This window comes from Lissotriton vulgaris, chromosome 6, assembly GCF_964263255.1.
Source record: "Lissotriton vulgaris chromosome 6, aLisVul1.2, whole genome shotgun sequence".
NCBI classification, from domain to species: Eukaryota; Metazoa; Chordata; class Amphibia; order Caudata; family Salamandridae; genus Lissotriton; species Lissotriton vulgaris.
In genome coordinates, this window is record NC_141694.1 from 1,676,138,402 (window position 1) to 1,676,154,917 (window position 16,516).

General features: G+C 46.3%; 1 protein-coding gene across 1 annotated transcript in view; it reads right to left on the minus strand.

The window, feature by feature from the left end:
* The window catches only part of LOC147709301 (serine/threonine-protein kinase Nek2-like), a 232,239-nt gene that overhangs the window by 193,184 nt on the left and 22,539 nt on the right, over nt 1-16,516 (minus strand). The gene's annotated exons all lie outside the window — the stretch shown is intronic.

Below are 16,516 nucleotides of genomic sequence, written 5' to 3' on the forward strand. Positions count from 1 at the left end.
AACTCTATCACCAAATCGAACAGATTTCCAAACAAATACATTGAAAGCAATACCAAATACTTTACAATGCTCTGCCTCAAACCGCATATTTATATTTAAAAAAATATAAACAAGACTCAAAATCTTTGTTTTTAGGAAACTAAGATAACAGCAAATTTAAAATTTCAACATAAAAACACAGAATCATCAATTAGGCAACTGGCAATGTGGCATCAAATTATATATATTTTTTTAATGCAACCCGTTAACCACTGAGGTAACGATCTATTCATAGGAAAGTTTGATTATCCACAAACACAAATTGTCAATACAGTTTTAAATCTGAGGTCGTTTTTTTTTTTTAAGTTAGCTGCAGCCCGTTAAATTATTGGAGTCTTCAAATTAGGCTATGCGCTAGAGACTTAATTCAGGGTTCAGTCATTTGTCTCAGAAATACACAGCAGCGTTTTTCACCAAGCATGTAATATTTAAACAAAAACAGCAATATCTAGCAAGGAATTCTTTAGTCCCATGACAAACATTTGGCAACAATACAAATGTTGCCCCATTTATTTTGAAACCGCTTCATGGCACTAGCATGCGGGACAGAGGGAAAGTCTTTCAATAAGAGCTGGTTAGGTAAACTAGTGATAATGTGTTTGCAAGGGCCAAGTAGGCATTACGTAGAATATGCTGGAGTAACATGGAGGTGCATGGAATGACAGGTCTGGAAGCTTGTTGAAGCCTAGCAGTTAACAGTTGGTAGGATGCATTGCTGAGGGGAGCCCCATCTGCTGGGACCGCTACTAAGTGTCCAAGATGTTACAATGAAATTCCCTAGGGTGCAATTGGCTACAGACTAGTGTGTACTCGAGGCTAATTAGCAGAGCATTTTTTATATTTATACAGAAACACACGAGTCGGTTGGAACAGAAAAAAAAAAAAAAAAAAAAAAAGAGACCTTTTTGTCGAGCACATACAAATTCAAATCATTTTGACCCATACAAAAAAAAAATATGAAAGAAATCAACTATTAGGTATACATTTTGTCGGGGCAGCCACAGTATAGACCGAGATAGACATTTCCCACAAGTCCCCCCCTAAGTCTACAAATAATTTGTAACTAGCCCCCATATCCGTTCCCCAATCTTCCTTCTGCGGGAGCCCTTTAAAACATACAAGCTGTGCTCCATATTATGTACCGAAAAGAACCGGGACCGCCAAGCTTCAAAGGCAGGCGGTTCCGGTTGCAGCCATGCAGATGCAATACACAGCCTATAGACTGCAGTCACTAAGAAAATTAGTTTAACATGTTTCTTCAGAATGTTGGTGCTCAGTATGCCCATTTCGACCCCAAATAATATCTGTGTTGCTGATAACTGTATCCGACCACCCACAATTGCCAAAAGACATTTTTCTATCTGAGACAGCAAGGGAGCTAATTTAGTGCATGTACAGAAAATGTGGACATCATCCGCTGAGACAAGCCCACAGCGAAAACATTTCCCTATTGCATCGCCCGGCCATTTAGACACTTTGTCTGGGGTGTAATATAAATTGTAAATTGATTTAAAATGTTGCGCAACCAACTTTGCAGACAGGAATAGGTCTTTAGCCATGCCTAATGAAGTTTCTATTTGAATATCCTGTCTGCCGAGTTTAGCACCCCATTTACTATTCTGTTGCTCTATATCTTCTTTAGTATTCAACATATGATTGTATAGAACACCAATCCTTGCCCCTTTCATAATGTCCTCAGAGGATTTATTTTGAAATTGCTCCCAATACACATTAAATAGTTTCGAATCTGTAGATATTTCACAAAATGCTGTCTAGGGAGGAGATATTGTTCTCGTAGTTCAAAAGATTTAAAATAGCTAACATCATACAAATCACCCACCACTCTAATACCTTTCTCCCTCTAATTATATATTACTCTATCCCACACATCTACAGGTAAGAAAAACGACGATGACAGTGGTGTACCACGTTATTTTCTCCAGGCCCAATAGCCCCCCTAACTTTACGCCAAACCTTATATGCAGCCTCCATTGTCTTAAAGCGCGTGCGTTTGTAATAGCTTTGTTCTAGGTACATAAATAGGCAGTTTAACTTTTACCCCCAGTATCATTTGAAAGATCGAAGGACAGTCCGCGGGTCTTACCGGACCTTTGCCCGTTAATAAAATCCCCATACCTTGCAACATACAGGCATAGTACTATAGTGTAAAGTCTGGTACCGACCAACCCCCCAGGTTTCTTGGCAGAATCATAAAGCGCCTAGCCCTTCGTGCTTTGCCCCCAGACCACATAAAGTGCATACATATTGCCTGCAATTGTTCTAAACTGGTCTTGGGAACTTCTAGGGGTACACATCGAAAAACAAAAAATTTGAGGAAGAATCAACATTTTTAATAGGTTGCAACGTCCCACTATAGAAAGAAGCATTCTGCTTGGTCTAATTTTTTCCGTACACCGACCAGGAGTTGATCCCAATTAACTTTGACTAAAGAAGTTGTACATGCTCGTATCGTAACTCCCAAATATACCACCTCTTGGCATAGTCTTGAATCAGTATAGCTTGGTATATTTATAGTTAGTAGCTGGGTTTTGGCCGAATTTAACTTGTATTTTGACGATTTACCAAATTCTACCACCAGCTGCTCGATAGCCTGCATTGCCATTGTGGGTTTGGACGTGACCACTGCCACGTAATCGGCATATGCCAAAACCTCACTGTGATGGATCAAGCCCTGATCTTTGGACTGGGTAAGAGTGGTCTGCTTAATTCAGACACTCTGTTCATCACCACCCCCATTTCTGTATCGTTTTTGGCCACTATAGGTGTGGCAGGGTATACTCAGACATGAGTCCCTTTCTCACTGCACCATCAGGATTCAAGCAAGCCGGGCCGAAGACGGCTGAAATGCCAGAAACCGGTCCCCGGTAGCTGGTCTCCTTTCTGGTGAAGAATTGGCTTGGTAGTTTAGTCTGCCCTGTTCCCATGATGCACTGGGCCAGGGACAGACTGATTTGCATATAGCCAGGTTCTAAACTGGGATGGTGCAGTGAGATAAATAACAGTGATGGATCAAGCCCTGATCTTTGGACTGGGTAAGAGTGGCCTGCTTAATTCAGACACTCTGTTCATCACCACCCCCATTTCTGTATCACTGCCACGTCATCGGCATATGCCAACACCTTAACCTGATACATATGCACCTTTAACGGGATTATATGCATATTAGTATCCAACATTCTTAAAAAAGGCTCAATGTATAAAGAAAATAAGGGGGAGCAGGGGCAACCCTGCCTGGTCCCCCTACAGATTTGTACTGCCGCAGATTCCAAACCCATAGTACTAATCCGGGCCAACAGATGGTGATACAAGACCAGCACTGATTTAATAAACTCTGGACCAAATCCTCGACCCGTCAAAATATCCCACAGAAAAGACCATGCAACGCGGTCAAAGGCCTTATCCGCGTCTAACAAAATGGTTCCCTAGTTGCCGCAGCGTAGTCAAGTAAAGTTATCACTCGATTAATATGATTAGTAGTGCTGCATGGAGGGATGAACCCATGCTGTGTTTTTGATACAAGACCAGAGATGACCTTGGACAGTCTATTCGCTAAAATCTTAGAGTATATTTTTCAGTCTACATTTAGCAGCGATATAGGAAGATATGATCCCGGTAAATTCGCTGGTTTGCCCTTTTTACGTAATAAGACTATACTTGCTTCTTGCCATGATTTGGGAGATACGCCTTTCTGTGCTGCTAGCATTGTTGCCAAGAGGTCTTTTTTTAAAAGCGTGAAAAACGTTTTGTATATTTCTAATGGTAATTTATCTGGGCCTGCAGCCTTTCCCAGAGCCAATCCATTTACTGCCAATTCTAATTCTTCCAAAGTAATGGACGCCTCCAGCATTGCCCTATCATCTACCGAAAGATCCTTCAGACAGTATTGACTAATCAATAATGCAGCATTATCACTAATATACTCGTCACTCTGATATAACGTCTCGTAAAACTGCCTGAATACCTCCAGGATACCTTGCGCGTCCTTGACAGAATCGCCATTCTGATCTAATAGCTCATCAATGCGCTGAGCTTTTTGGGCGAGACATCTGCCACTTGCCTCGCTGTATTCATAGTGGATTTGTTTTTTAGCAAAAAAATTCTTGGCTGCTTCCTGGGACCACCTCAGATTTACCCTTGCCTTCAGGCGCGCTACTTCATTACTCTCATCATCTATATTAATCCCTGCCTATACCCCCACCAGGATCGCCTCTTCGGCCCTAATCAGTTCCTGATAAAGTACCTTTATTTCAGCTGCCTGCTTTTTTTGATTATACAGGCCCAAACTTCATGTCTCCCCACGAAAGGCAGCCTTGAAACAGTCCCACACAACCCTCATTACTACTCCTGCGATGGATGTTAAAAAAAGATACGATCCACTCATTCATATGCTCGATGAAAAATTGTTTAGTCAGTCAATAATTTACGGTCAAAGGAGAACTGTCATGGACGCTGACTAGAAGTGATGCTGGATAATATCAGTACAACTGGCCCATGGTCGATGTCACTCTAGGATATACTTGGATTGCAGCCTGATTTAACATTACGGAGGTAAAAAAAATTCTAAATCGAACCAATGTCCAATGTGGAAAAGAAAAAAAAAAAAAAAAAAAAAAAAATGTACCCGGGTGACTCACCCCTTAAAAACGACCACACATCCACCAAACCATGAGCTACCATAAGTGCCTGTAAGGCTTTAAATACTCTCGGCTTCCTGCCGGTGTATCTCACCTTCTCATTATTTAACGTGTTGGGTGCTAGATTTATACTGAAATCACCGCATATGATCAATGGTGTGGGCCAACCTGCTAATTCCACGTTTAGGAAATTGAGAGCTTCCGTTTCATCTAGATTTGCCCCATATACCATGCACACAGTAACTTTAGTGTGACCCACAACACATTCAGCAATTGCCCAACGTCCTAGCCCATCAGATTGTATCCTCCCCGTAGTACCTATATAGTTCTTACCAAGAATTGCCACTCCTCTAGCCACCCCTGAAAATTTAGTGCATACAATTAAATTAAACCCTAGTTCTGTTAAAAGTTGTCTCTTAGACCAAACCACATGAGTCTCTTGTATGCATATGAGATCACATTGCAAAGCCCTTATCTCCTGTGCTACTCTTTGTCTTTTCTCCACAGAGTTCAGCCCCCTGACATTCAGGGTACCCACCCTTAGACCCCTACCTGCCATTTAACCATTTCAAAATTTGTGGCTTTAATCCAACTAATTTTCGCAAAGTGCTCAACAAAAGATACAAATTTCTTCCCAACCTGGTCTCGGGTGTTATTTTTTCTTTTTCCGCCCCACTTCCCCACACCCCACCTTATTCCCGCCCTCCCAGACCCTACCCACCCACCCTCGCCACCACCCTTCACGAGGCTTAAGGACCATGTCCTCTGCGATGTAGAAGTGCCTCACTGCATATCGAGACTCCCCTTCTCCCCCCCCCCCCCCCCCAAGACTCAATCGCTCCACACCCTGAATCACCGGCCTTACTTCAGGCTTATAACCTCTTCAGGATATCCCCCATAAGTTCTAACTCAAGAGCCAGCATATGAAGCATTACATCATGCATATAGTGTTTCTGCCATCCACAGATCTTTGGGAACAAGCCTTTTTTCTTCAACCAAGTCAAACATTACATCATGTTTATAATATTTCAAGTCCTTGTCCTTGTCCCCAAGGCACCCATTACCGAAGCAATATTCCTACATTTTAAATGCTAACTCCAGAAGAAAAAAAAAAGAAAATTTACCTAAAAAAAAAGTTAAATGGGGAGACCAGACCATCAAATGTGCAGGGCCTATACTCTAAAAGCAAAATTACCTCCCCTACACCCCTGATCACCCTTAGTTACCCGCTTAGCTTATAGCTCAGCTCAAACGCTCTCCCACAAATGCAGCATGTCCTTAATGAGTTATTCTCTTAGGGAAAGTACTTAGAGTTACATTTTCGTCTGTTATCCATCTGATTCATATATTGTGGAGCCTCAGACCCAGAAGTGAAATATCGAGTTTGTCCTTTGAATATAATCTTCAGTTTAGCTGGGTTCAGTAAAAAGCATTGAGCGCCTTTTTCCTGAAACGGCGCGATTAATTTCCGCATTTGCCATCTCTCATTCACTGTGGGTGGCCGAAAAAAACAAACAAAAAAAAAAAAAAACACAAACAACCCACACCCACCCCCATTCCTCCTTTTCTCTGGGCGTGCGAGATCATACAGTGCCCTCCTTAATAGAAAATTGTTCAAACGGATCAAAATGGCCCATGAATAGGTTTTGACCGTTGTCGCGCCGCCGATTCACAAAAAAAAAAAAACCTATGTGCACGGTTAATTTCAATGTCCCAATTCCAAGATTTTAATTCCGGAAAGGCCTCCCTGAACACCTGGATGATGAAGCTACGAGGGTCCGACCCCTCTTTACCTTCCGGGATGCCCAAAACACAAAGATTATTGCGCCTGGCGCGATTCTCAAGATCTGTGAGTTTCCAGTCTGTATAAGACTTTGACTTTTGCAGTGTCTCAATAGCCGATTGTTTCCCCAGGCTGTCTTCAGTTGAGGAAACTCGGTGTTCCACCTCCATCACTCGGGTGGTTACGTCGGTGCAGGTTTTCACTAGGCGCCTTAATGTGTTCTGACGTTTTCACCGCTTCTTGTATCTGCAGTCCTTCCGCTCTGGTCTCATTTCGATGAGCCATTACACTTTTGTATTTCAGTCCTAGAGTAACTGCATCTTCGGTAATCTCCTCCAGATTCAGCTGGGTATATGTTATGTTATGTTATCCGGATTTACTACGCATGCAGATGCCTTGATGTGGGATACCTTGATTCTGATCTAGATTTCCTGCTGCTAGTGCCACTTTCCTGACTGTCTCACAGATTACACCATGTTCATAACAATGTTCTTCCTCACCCAGGATTGCCGCCCAGTCACCAAGGTTACTCAGGCTGTCTTCGTCATTTTCTTCATTTTTCTTGTCTGATGGAGTGGTCAGATCCGACAGAGTAAAATTTCCCCTCTGAGCCTGCGTATTCTGACCCGTTACCTCTCATCCCCCAGGAAGGTGTCTGTAACTGTAATATTGTCCTCCCCTATGCTAGTGATAGTTACCCCACATGTGCCTCCCTCAGTATATGCTCTTCATCGCTACTGAGTAAATCAATTTCCTCCCCCAGTTCAGGCTGAGACATTACAAGCAGATTGTTTTCAGGTAGCGGAGTTTTCTGCGGATCATGTTGAGATCCAGCCTTCACTTGATCAGTATGGATCTCCGAATTTGGGACGCCGACCTTGAGCTTGCTACTCTTTTTGTTAAAGATTGCTGGGACAACTCGCTGTCGCACTGCCCCCTCTTGTAAATCTTGGCTTGACTGAGTAGCATTTTTTTGAGGCTGCTGGGAGCTAGAAGTAGAAGTAAAGAGTTGCTGATACCTCGTGTACTACAAGATGCTCAGTATTACATATGGTCTCTAAAGTTCCATCCATAATACCGGGTTGCACTGTATTGCCAGCCGTATTCCCTTCTGCGCCCCCTTCTGTTTACGCACCCACAGGGGCTGATGCAGCTGCGGCCCCCCAGTTCCTTGTACCACCTCTCCCTTTCGGTGCCATTTATAGTTTCGAATATGAAAAGCAGGCTCCCTTCAAAGTACTCCCAGAAAGTGGGCGTTTTGCAATAGAGCACCGTGCATTTAATAAGCAGTATACAACTGTATAGAAAGTACAACACTAATTGTTTTTTTCCCCATTCAACACGGCTCACCGTTTCAGTGTATGTTTCAATATCCAGATTTACTTCTAAGCTGATGGTGTCTCATCCGCCACGTTTGAGCTCTCACCAGCGGCGTTCTCCCGCACTCCGTCCAAGGACGGACCGTAGGTACACAGCTGCAATGCGTTTGCAGGCTAACGGCCGGAGACTTCCCGCTCACTCCCGGAGCCGCCTCTTCCTCAAGCTCCCTCAGTTGACCCGAGCAGACACAGGAGCAGACGCTCTCCGTGCCCAAGGAACGCCCGCTCGAGAAGACTCCCGTTCCATAGAAAAAAAGACATTGATATCTGCAGTAAGCCGCCGTCTCATGAGTGCAGAGGTATAGGGAGAGTCTGGCAGGGGGGGGTTTTAGTGAGGAATCACGAAGAACGCAGCTCACAGCAACGGCCACAGCAGAGGCCGCCATCTTGCCTCTGTCTAATTAGCAGAGCATGAATACAAAAAATAAAGAAAATTGTGTACTCAAGACACCTGCCTTCCAGCATGTATCCAAAATAGTAATTTAGTTCTAGTTTATAATCCTGATACTCCAATAGCGTGCTACTTTTTGCTCAACAAGTACTTCAGGCCACTGAATGCATAATCGCACTCAGCCCATGGTTTATTGATCGAAACAAGGGTCTTTGACCATAACTGGAGCTCTGCTTCAATTCTGCAACAAACTTACCAAAAGAATCTGATTTTTGAAGCCGGATTAGCACATTCAGTTCATGGAAACTGTTCTTCAAGCGTGAACTCTTTATTATTGGAGGTTTACACCCCTGGTACCCCCTCTTCCCCACATGGTACAACTGTCATTGATACTGAACCCAATTCCAGTTCCAGAGCTTCCAGTACACAAGACATAGCTAGGATCACTCCTACTTCAAACAGTTCTCCTTTCAGACTCTAATCAGGGAGCCACAGGCAGACCGGGCCATCTTGGCCCCATCTGTGGTTGCTGAGAGTTTGCAACTGGTGACCCCCTTATCTACAGCTCTGCAAAGTGGACCAAGTGCACTCCTTTCCACGCTCTGGGTCAATACAGAGGTGTGCACTAGGCTATCTTTGCAGTGGTCCTCTTCAAAGGAACCATCTTTGAATACCGATCCACCACAACCAGGATATACTTGTTACCTGAAGTTCTTGGGAGGAGTCAGAGGGCAGGGGTTAAAAACGGACCAATGTCAATTCTAAGTCAGGACTGGAAGCGACAATTATGCCTTCTCTCCACTTTTATTAACAGCAGCCAACTTATTTTCCATGAAACCTTGGGAAAACATTTAGTAAAGAAAAGTGGCCAATCAGGAAAAGTCCTGAGCCCTTAAATCAGGGACACTCCAGCTCCAACATAGTCTGTCCTCACTGGCCCTTCATCCTCTTTCTTCTGTGCTGCACAGCAGAGATAAGCGCCTTTCCTACTCTGTGGGAATTTCTTGCCTTTTCAATTGAATGGATTGTCTGTAAAAATTGCTTCAGTAATTAGCTGTGCGTTTCTACGCTTTACCAGACTGCTTTGTAATTCACTGTCAATTGCTTGCCCTGTATTTTGCTCTTTATGATTTGGTTTTAGCTTTAGACGTGGGCCGCTGTGTTTAGCAAGCCTCAGCGAGTTGTATTCTCTAATCATGCACACGCTGTGACTGAATGTTAGTTCTCAGCAGGTGACTGAGGGTGACGGAGGTTTTAATGACCTCAGCGGAACAGGTCTCTTGTAGTTTATTATTATTAAAGCTCTGTGAACAAACAATGAGCCTGGGCAGAAAACAGGCAGCAGATTCAGTATTGCTTTCTAAAACACCCACTTTGCTATCTACAACACACTTGGGTCTGTATTTATGGTGCTTGAAGCCAGTTTGGGAACATAAACAGGTCAGCTGAAGAAAGATATATATTTTTTGTGCACCAGGCATTATTGTGCCAGTGCCTGGTCCCTCTAAGAGTCTGCGAGATCCTCGGATGTTACTTGGCTGAGACGCAGCCCCACAAGGTAAACCCCTTTAAAGGACAGAGTACCCAGTATGTCACCCAGACCCCATTACCTACACTCATCTACTCAATAGTCCAATGAGTATAGATCGGGACTATGAGGAGGACGCCGAGGAAATGGGAGAGAAGAAAAAAAAGAAAAAAAGCAGCACCCTTGGGAGGAGTTCCATGAAGCAGTAGATGATTCAATTTACAGAGCAGTGGGCGAATCCATGACGCCCTTGGAGGAGAGACTATTGCCGGAAGATAAACCAAGCCCTAGCAGGGCTGTCTGCTCTCCCCATGGTTCCTGCACCCCAGGGGTTTTCCCAACTTCAGATCCTGCTCTCCCCCTGCTAAGCACGCTCGCAATACAGGGGTGGATCTTCGTGCCTTTGACAGGCTCAAACATGCCTTTCTGGCTACCCAACCACTTCTGCCACCTGCAGGGGAACGTTTGTCAACCCCACAAGACGCTCTGCCCACTGACAACGCAGGAGACAGACACAGAGGCCAGCCCCTCAAGACATTGGCTCCCTTCTCGCCGCTCCCAGGACAACTCAGACATGATCAATCCCAACGAGATCCACCCATGCTCATCGGATTGGGCTCCAGCAGATAAGGGTGTCAGCTATGAGCATACGGAAGCCTTTGGCGAAAGAGGACTGTAACTGCCTCCAGGCAGAATGCCAGTGACCTTTCCTGGAGGGTAGACGCCCTAGCGCCAGAAATTGACAACTGTATGGTCACTTTCCTGCAAAAGTTAGAGATTCTTCCCCCCCCCCCCCAAAAAAAGGACAAGTCCTGGCGAGAGTGCCAGGACAAGCTCTTGGACGTTTTAGGGCCCTTCACAAAGATCTTGGACATGGCCGAGGAGGCAAAGAAATCAGGTTCCCTGATTTCCCAAGAGTCCCTTTCAGGATGGGCACAAAGGGCAATCGTGTTTTTGGGCAATGCAAACTGTGCCCTTTCCACTGAGCACCTCTGTTCACTTCTTATTAAGTTAGACCCCAAGCTTGAGGACCTCGCTGACTTGGGGGCAGTGGCACAAGGAGGCCACTTGAGGATTTTGTCAAGGAGCTTTGTAAATTCCTCAACACCTACCTCACACGACAAGGCACAGTCGTTCATCAAGAAAGTGATTCCCCGGATTTTCTGCGGGGCTGCTCGACCAGCTGTTCCTCTAATCAACCCTCGAGGGCTAGGCTCCAGGCAGGGTCAATATCAAGACCATTCCTGTTTTGGCAACTACTAACCTGCAAGAGGCAGATAAGGCAAGGGTAGAAGATAGAGTCCTCAGCCAATACAAGTGAGTGATCTCCCTTCTTCCCAGTTAAAGTTAGGGGGGGGGGGCATTTTTTCCAGGCTTGGACTCCCAACATGGGGGACGCATGGGTGTTGCAAACTGTTAAAGGTTCAGATTCCGTGGGAGATCCTGTCCAATTGGGCAGACACCGTCCCATCCAGTTTTCCTAACCAGAAGCCTCCTTATTGGACGCGGAGGTAACATCTTAGCCAAAGGAGCTATTGTTCCCTCCACTCAACATCCCAGCAGGGGATTTGTCAGCAACATATTTTTGGTGGACAAAATCGATGGGGGCTAACGCCCTGTGATCAATCTTAACAAATTAAACAAGTGGCTGGTCTATCGCCACTACAAGATGGGAGGAATTAATCTCCTCAGGTATGTCTTGCGTACTTCAGACTGGATGGTGCATCTGGACCTAAAAGATGCCTACCTAGTGATTCCAGTCTTCACTCCCTGCCAGAGGTCCCTCTGGTTCATCTGGTGGCAGCAGACGTACGAGTTTGCATCCCTCCCTTTCAGTCTGTCATCGGCCCCTTGGTGCTTCACCAAGGTCCTCAAGCCAGTGGTGGATTATTTGAGAGCTCGGGTGAGGATGATAGTTTAGTTGGACAAACTGCTCCTTAAAGTAGTGTGCCCTCTTCAGCTTCATCTTCAGATGGCAGTTTATCTTCTCCAAAACCTGGGCTTTGTGGTAAACGTGACAAAATCTGTTCTCAATTCCTCCCAGTCACTTAAGTTTCTTGGCTTTGGAGTAGACTCCACTTCCTCCACCCTCAGTCTACTGCCCAGGAAGGTCTCAAAGATTCAACACAAACTAAGACCTTCCTTATCCAAGCAGCAGGTATCGCTCAGGGTTTTAACCTGGATTGTGGGCCTTCTTTCAGCCTCCATCCAGGCCATCTTCCCGGGCCCTGCAACGCCTTAAGGTGGTGTATTTGCACAGAGGGTGCCCAAAGTCCCACAAGGTGGTTCTTTCAGAGGAGGCACAGGAGGAAATTCAATGGTGGTTACAGCACATAGAAGCCTGGAATAGTCAAGCGAATAAAGGGGTCCACACCAGATCTAGTGATAGAGTCAGACGGCAGCACAGTAGGCTGGGGAGCCAGGTGCGGTGAATTTTCTACAGGAGGAGTGTGGTCTGCAGAAGAAGGGAACTCCTAGGGGGCATCTTTCCTGTCCGCTGTTGGATGAGAGATTCCGTCCAGTCGTCTGTCCTCCTAAAAAAGGGACAACACATCCGCGGTTCGCTATATCAAGCACTTGGGGGACACAAGGTCCAAAGCCCTCTCCAACCTGGCTGCCAGTTTTTTGAAAATACTGCCTGGATCGTCAGGTGTGTCACAGCGGAGTACCTCCCTGGACGGGAAAACCATATGGTGGATAATCCCGCAATTTCAGCGATTCCAGCCTCTGGAAACTTGACCCAGACATTTTTCGGAGGTTGAACGACCTTTGGGGTCCCTTGGATAGACTTTTTGCCTCAAGGCTGGACCATCAACTCCCTCTGTTTCACAGCTGGAGGCCGGATACATTGGTAGTGGCCACGGACGCCTTCCTCCAGGACTGAAGTCAGAAGAAAGGGCCCGCAATCGCCCCCTCTTCACAATGAACACTAGTGACAGCTCAGATTAGGAGGCAACGAGCGCAGATTGGAGATTACAATATAGTCACCCCCTTTTGAAGATCTCAAGTCTGGTTTCTGGGTCTTCTGAAACTCTAGGGGATTTTCCAATCCTACCCCCCCCCCACTTTCCGGATCTCCTCCGGAGCCCCGACCAAGTTCCCCATCATCTGACTCAGGGGTACTCTTTGTGGCTCATGGTGTGGAAGATTACAGAAAACAGGAGGTCCTGGGCCTTTCGGAAAAGTCTGAAGAGCTCATGTCCAGGGCTTGGGCGGACAGTACGGTAAAATGTTACAGGTCTGCTTGGGGCAGATGGTCCAGCTAGTGTGTGCGATAGTCTCAATCCCTTGGAAGGCGATGTGGTCCACATCCTGAAATATCTGGCCCACCAAGCCTCTAGTGGTCTGGCATACAGATCAATAAACACCTTTCGCTCAGCCATCTCAGCGGGTCATATGCCGCTTAATGTGGATGTTGGAGAGCATCCCCTCGTTTGCAGGTAGCTCTAGTGAATCAGACAGTCAATGCCTGCGGAACCCCGTTATTCGGCTCTCTGCGATGTCAACTGTGATCTCAACTTTTTTTTATCTTGGCAACCTAACCATTTTCTGTCACAGAAGGAGCGGTCGGCCAAGTTGTTATGCCTATCCTCTGGCCGTGTATCTGACATGCGAGCTTTGGCTATCGCAGCCAGATTTTTTACTCTGAATGGAGTGATGCTCACTCTGAAAAGGACTACCGGTCACACAAGGACAATCTTGTATCCGGAATTCCCATGTACCCCTTAATTGTGTGTAGTCCACTGTTTGAAAGCTTATGAGGAGACGACTGAGGAGTTTCGCCCCCTGGTGAACAACAACTCTTTATTGCCTTACATAAACCGTTTAAGGCAGTGTCTTTGCCCACCATTGCCACATGGGTTAAGTGGGTTATGCAAGAGACTGTTATAAGCCTTAAGGACTTGGAGCTCACTCAGCTTGAGGGGCAATGGCCTCAATGGAATTTGGCTTGGGTGCCCGTTTGATGGAGACCTCCTCACGCAGCGGATTGGTCTTCGGACTCTACCTTAAACAAGCATTTGAGACCACTATATAAGGGTTGGGCACACAGTGGATGAGGGGTCTACTAGGGGTGCCTCAATCACCTCACATCTAATCCTGCTTTGATGCTGAAGGATGCGGGCCTTTATTTTCTGCTGTGTTTGGCCTATATAGGCCAGGCCACAAGGGCATGTGATACAGTAAATCACACAGTTCGTATTGCAGTTGGTGAATGTTTTTAAATCTACACTGTGGTGTTTGTAGTTGAACTGTTTCATTTGTACACACATTGGGCAAGCTTTACAGTGTCCACACCTGTAGTTCCCATTCAGAGATGGTAGATTCCACAGAGATCGCAGGGAAGGTGGTTCAGGCGCAGGCAGGTATGAGCTTACCACCTGATCCTTTATATTCCTTGATTTTTTGAAGGAGTGCATGGGTAAATGTGGTTGTCCAATCTCCTCAGATACCAAAGGCCAATACTTATTGACGATTTTCTTTATGTTGTTACTTTGTGTGTTGTAAGTGGTAACACAAATCATCCGCTCATTACTGTTGCCTGTCTTTGCTTGTGGAATTAGTAATTCGTCTCGAGGGCTATACCATGCCCATTTGCGGGCTCTCATGACGAGTCTCTTCGGATACCCCCTTTCCATCAATTCAACAGTCAAAGCTTCTGATTCCACAAAATAATCATCTTTTTTGGAACAGTTGCGCCTTATGCGAAAACAATGGCCCACCGGTAGATTGTCTCTCAAGCCTCTGGGGTGATGGCTATTGTATAGCAACAATGAATTGCGTTCTGCAGGCTTCCGATATAAAGTCGTCGACAAATTGCCATCCTCATGGAAGATTGTAATATCCAGAAAATCGACTCTTTCATGGTGTGACTGCATGGTAAAGTGAATATCTACACATCGCTGGTTTAGCCAGAGATGGAATAAATTCAAAGCTTCTTCTGTGCCAGTCCATATCATCAGGACGTCATCTATGTACCGACGCCACATTGTGATTTGCGCTTGGTATGGATGGTCAGGATTCAAAACAAATTTCTGCTCTAAATCCGCCATATATATATAATGGCCAGGTCCGGCGCAAAAGCTGCCCCCATTGCGACGCCTTTGGATTGAAGGTAGAACTCACCTTGGAACATGAAGAAATTCTTCCTCATTGCAATGGTTAGTAATTGAATAATGAATTCAGTTGGCACTGGCACAGGTGCTATCCGGCCGTCCAGTGCTACACGCATGACCTCCAAAGCATCCATTTGTGGGATGCTCGTGTATAGCGATACTATGTCGCATGTCACCAACCTTTGTTCACCACTATGGAATTCAATACCATCCACCAGATTAATGGTTTGCATTGTGTCCCTCAAATAAGTGAACGTTCCTTCAGCAATCGGTTTTAAGAAAAAGTCAATATATTTACATAGGGGCTCAAGAATTGACCCGCATCCGGACACAATAGGACGTCCTGGGGGATCCTGCATGTTCTTATGGATTTTAGGGAGGGTGTAGATAGTTGTAGTCTTGGATCACTCTGGTTAAGGTACTTAAATTCCAACTCACTCAAAAAACCTTGGTCTTTCCCTTCTGTTGTCACTGCCAAGGTCCTAAGTTTTCTTGATCTTCCTCTGATCTTCTGTTAGTCGCCTTGATACCTGCGGGTCATTGTTCTGCGCACTATAAATTATTTTTCAATTCAATTCAGGATTTCCAATGCTAGGTCTTTAGTTGGATCACTTAGTAGTAGCTTATAACTTATGCCAATCCCTAGTTGTCGTGAAATCTCATTCTTGTATTTTTCCACATCTTGGATGTAGATTGCTCCCCTTTATCAGCAGGTTTGATTACGATGTTTCTGTTGTCTCTCAGGGTGGTCAGCGCTCGCCTTTCATCTTGGTTGACATTGAATTTGGTATATTTGTGTACAGACAAAGCTTTGTCAACCTCCTTCAGTACCATGTCTTCGTAGGCCAGAATTTGATTAGTCATTGCACTCCTGGGTGGTACAAAGGTTGCGGAAGCTTTGCCTGTTGTCCTCCGGTCTCCCAAGTCGTGAGGGAGACGGGAGATGCCGTGCCAGCCATGGCGGGGGGCCCCCGTGCAGAAGAGGGAGCCCCCGCTGGAGAAGGAGAGACCGGGCCACCGTCGAGCGCCAGCTGACCCGGTGAGTCCCGAATAGAGAGGAGGGGCGTCGGGGCACATTGCCGGTGCCCGCCCCTCCCCTCCAGGCCGAGACTTTTTGTGCCATGAGGCCCGTGAGGCCTCAACGAAGATAGAGTCCCCCGAGCGGGACTCCGCCCAAGCCCTGCCGCCACGGCCCAGAGAGGCCCGGGAGGCCCCCAACAAAAACCGAGTCCCCCGAGCGGGACTCCGCCCATGCCCTGAGCCCCGAGAGGCTCCAACTGCGTCCGAGTCCCCCCCGAGAGAGACTCCGCCCATGCCCTGCTGTTGCCCTGAGCCCCGAGAGGCTCCAACCGCGTCCGATTCCCCCCAAGAGGGACTCCGCCCATGCCCTGAGCCCATGTCCTGCTGCTGCCCTGGGCCCCGAGGCTCCAGAAGCGGAGGGAAATAAACGGGAAAGACACTAACGCGGCATGGATGCGAGGCACTGCAGCCACTTTCACTTTCATTCATTGAAGAGCGCGCACCAGGCAGGGGATGTGCACGGCGCCGGCTGGGCGTGCGCGCCCACGAGGTCCAATCTCCGGCAGGAGAAGCTCGTGACAGTCTGCTGTCCTCATTCCCCCAAAAG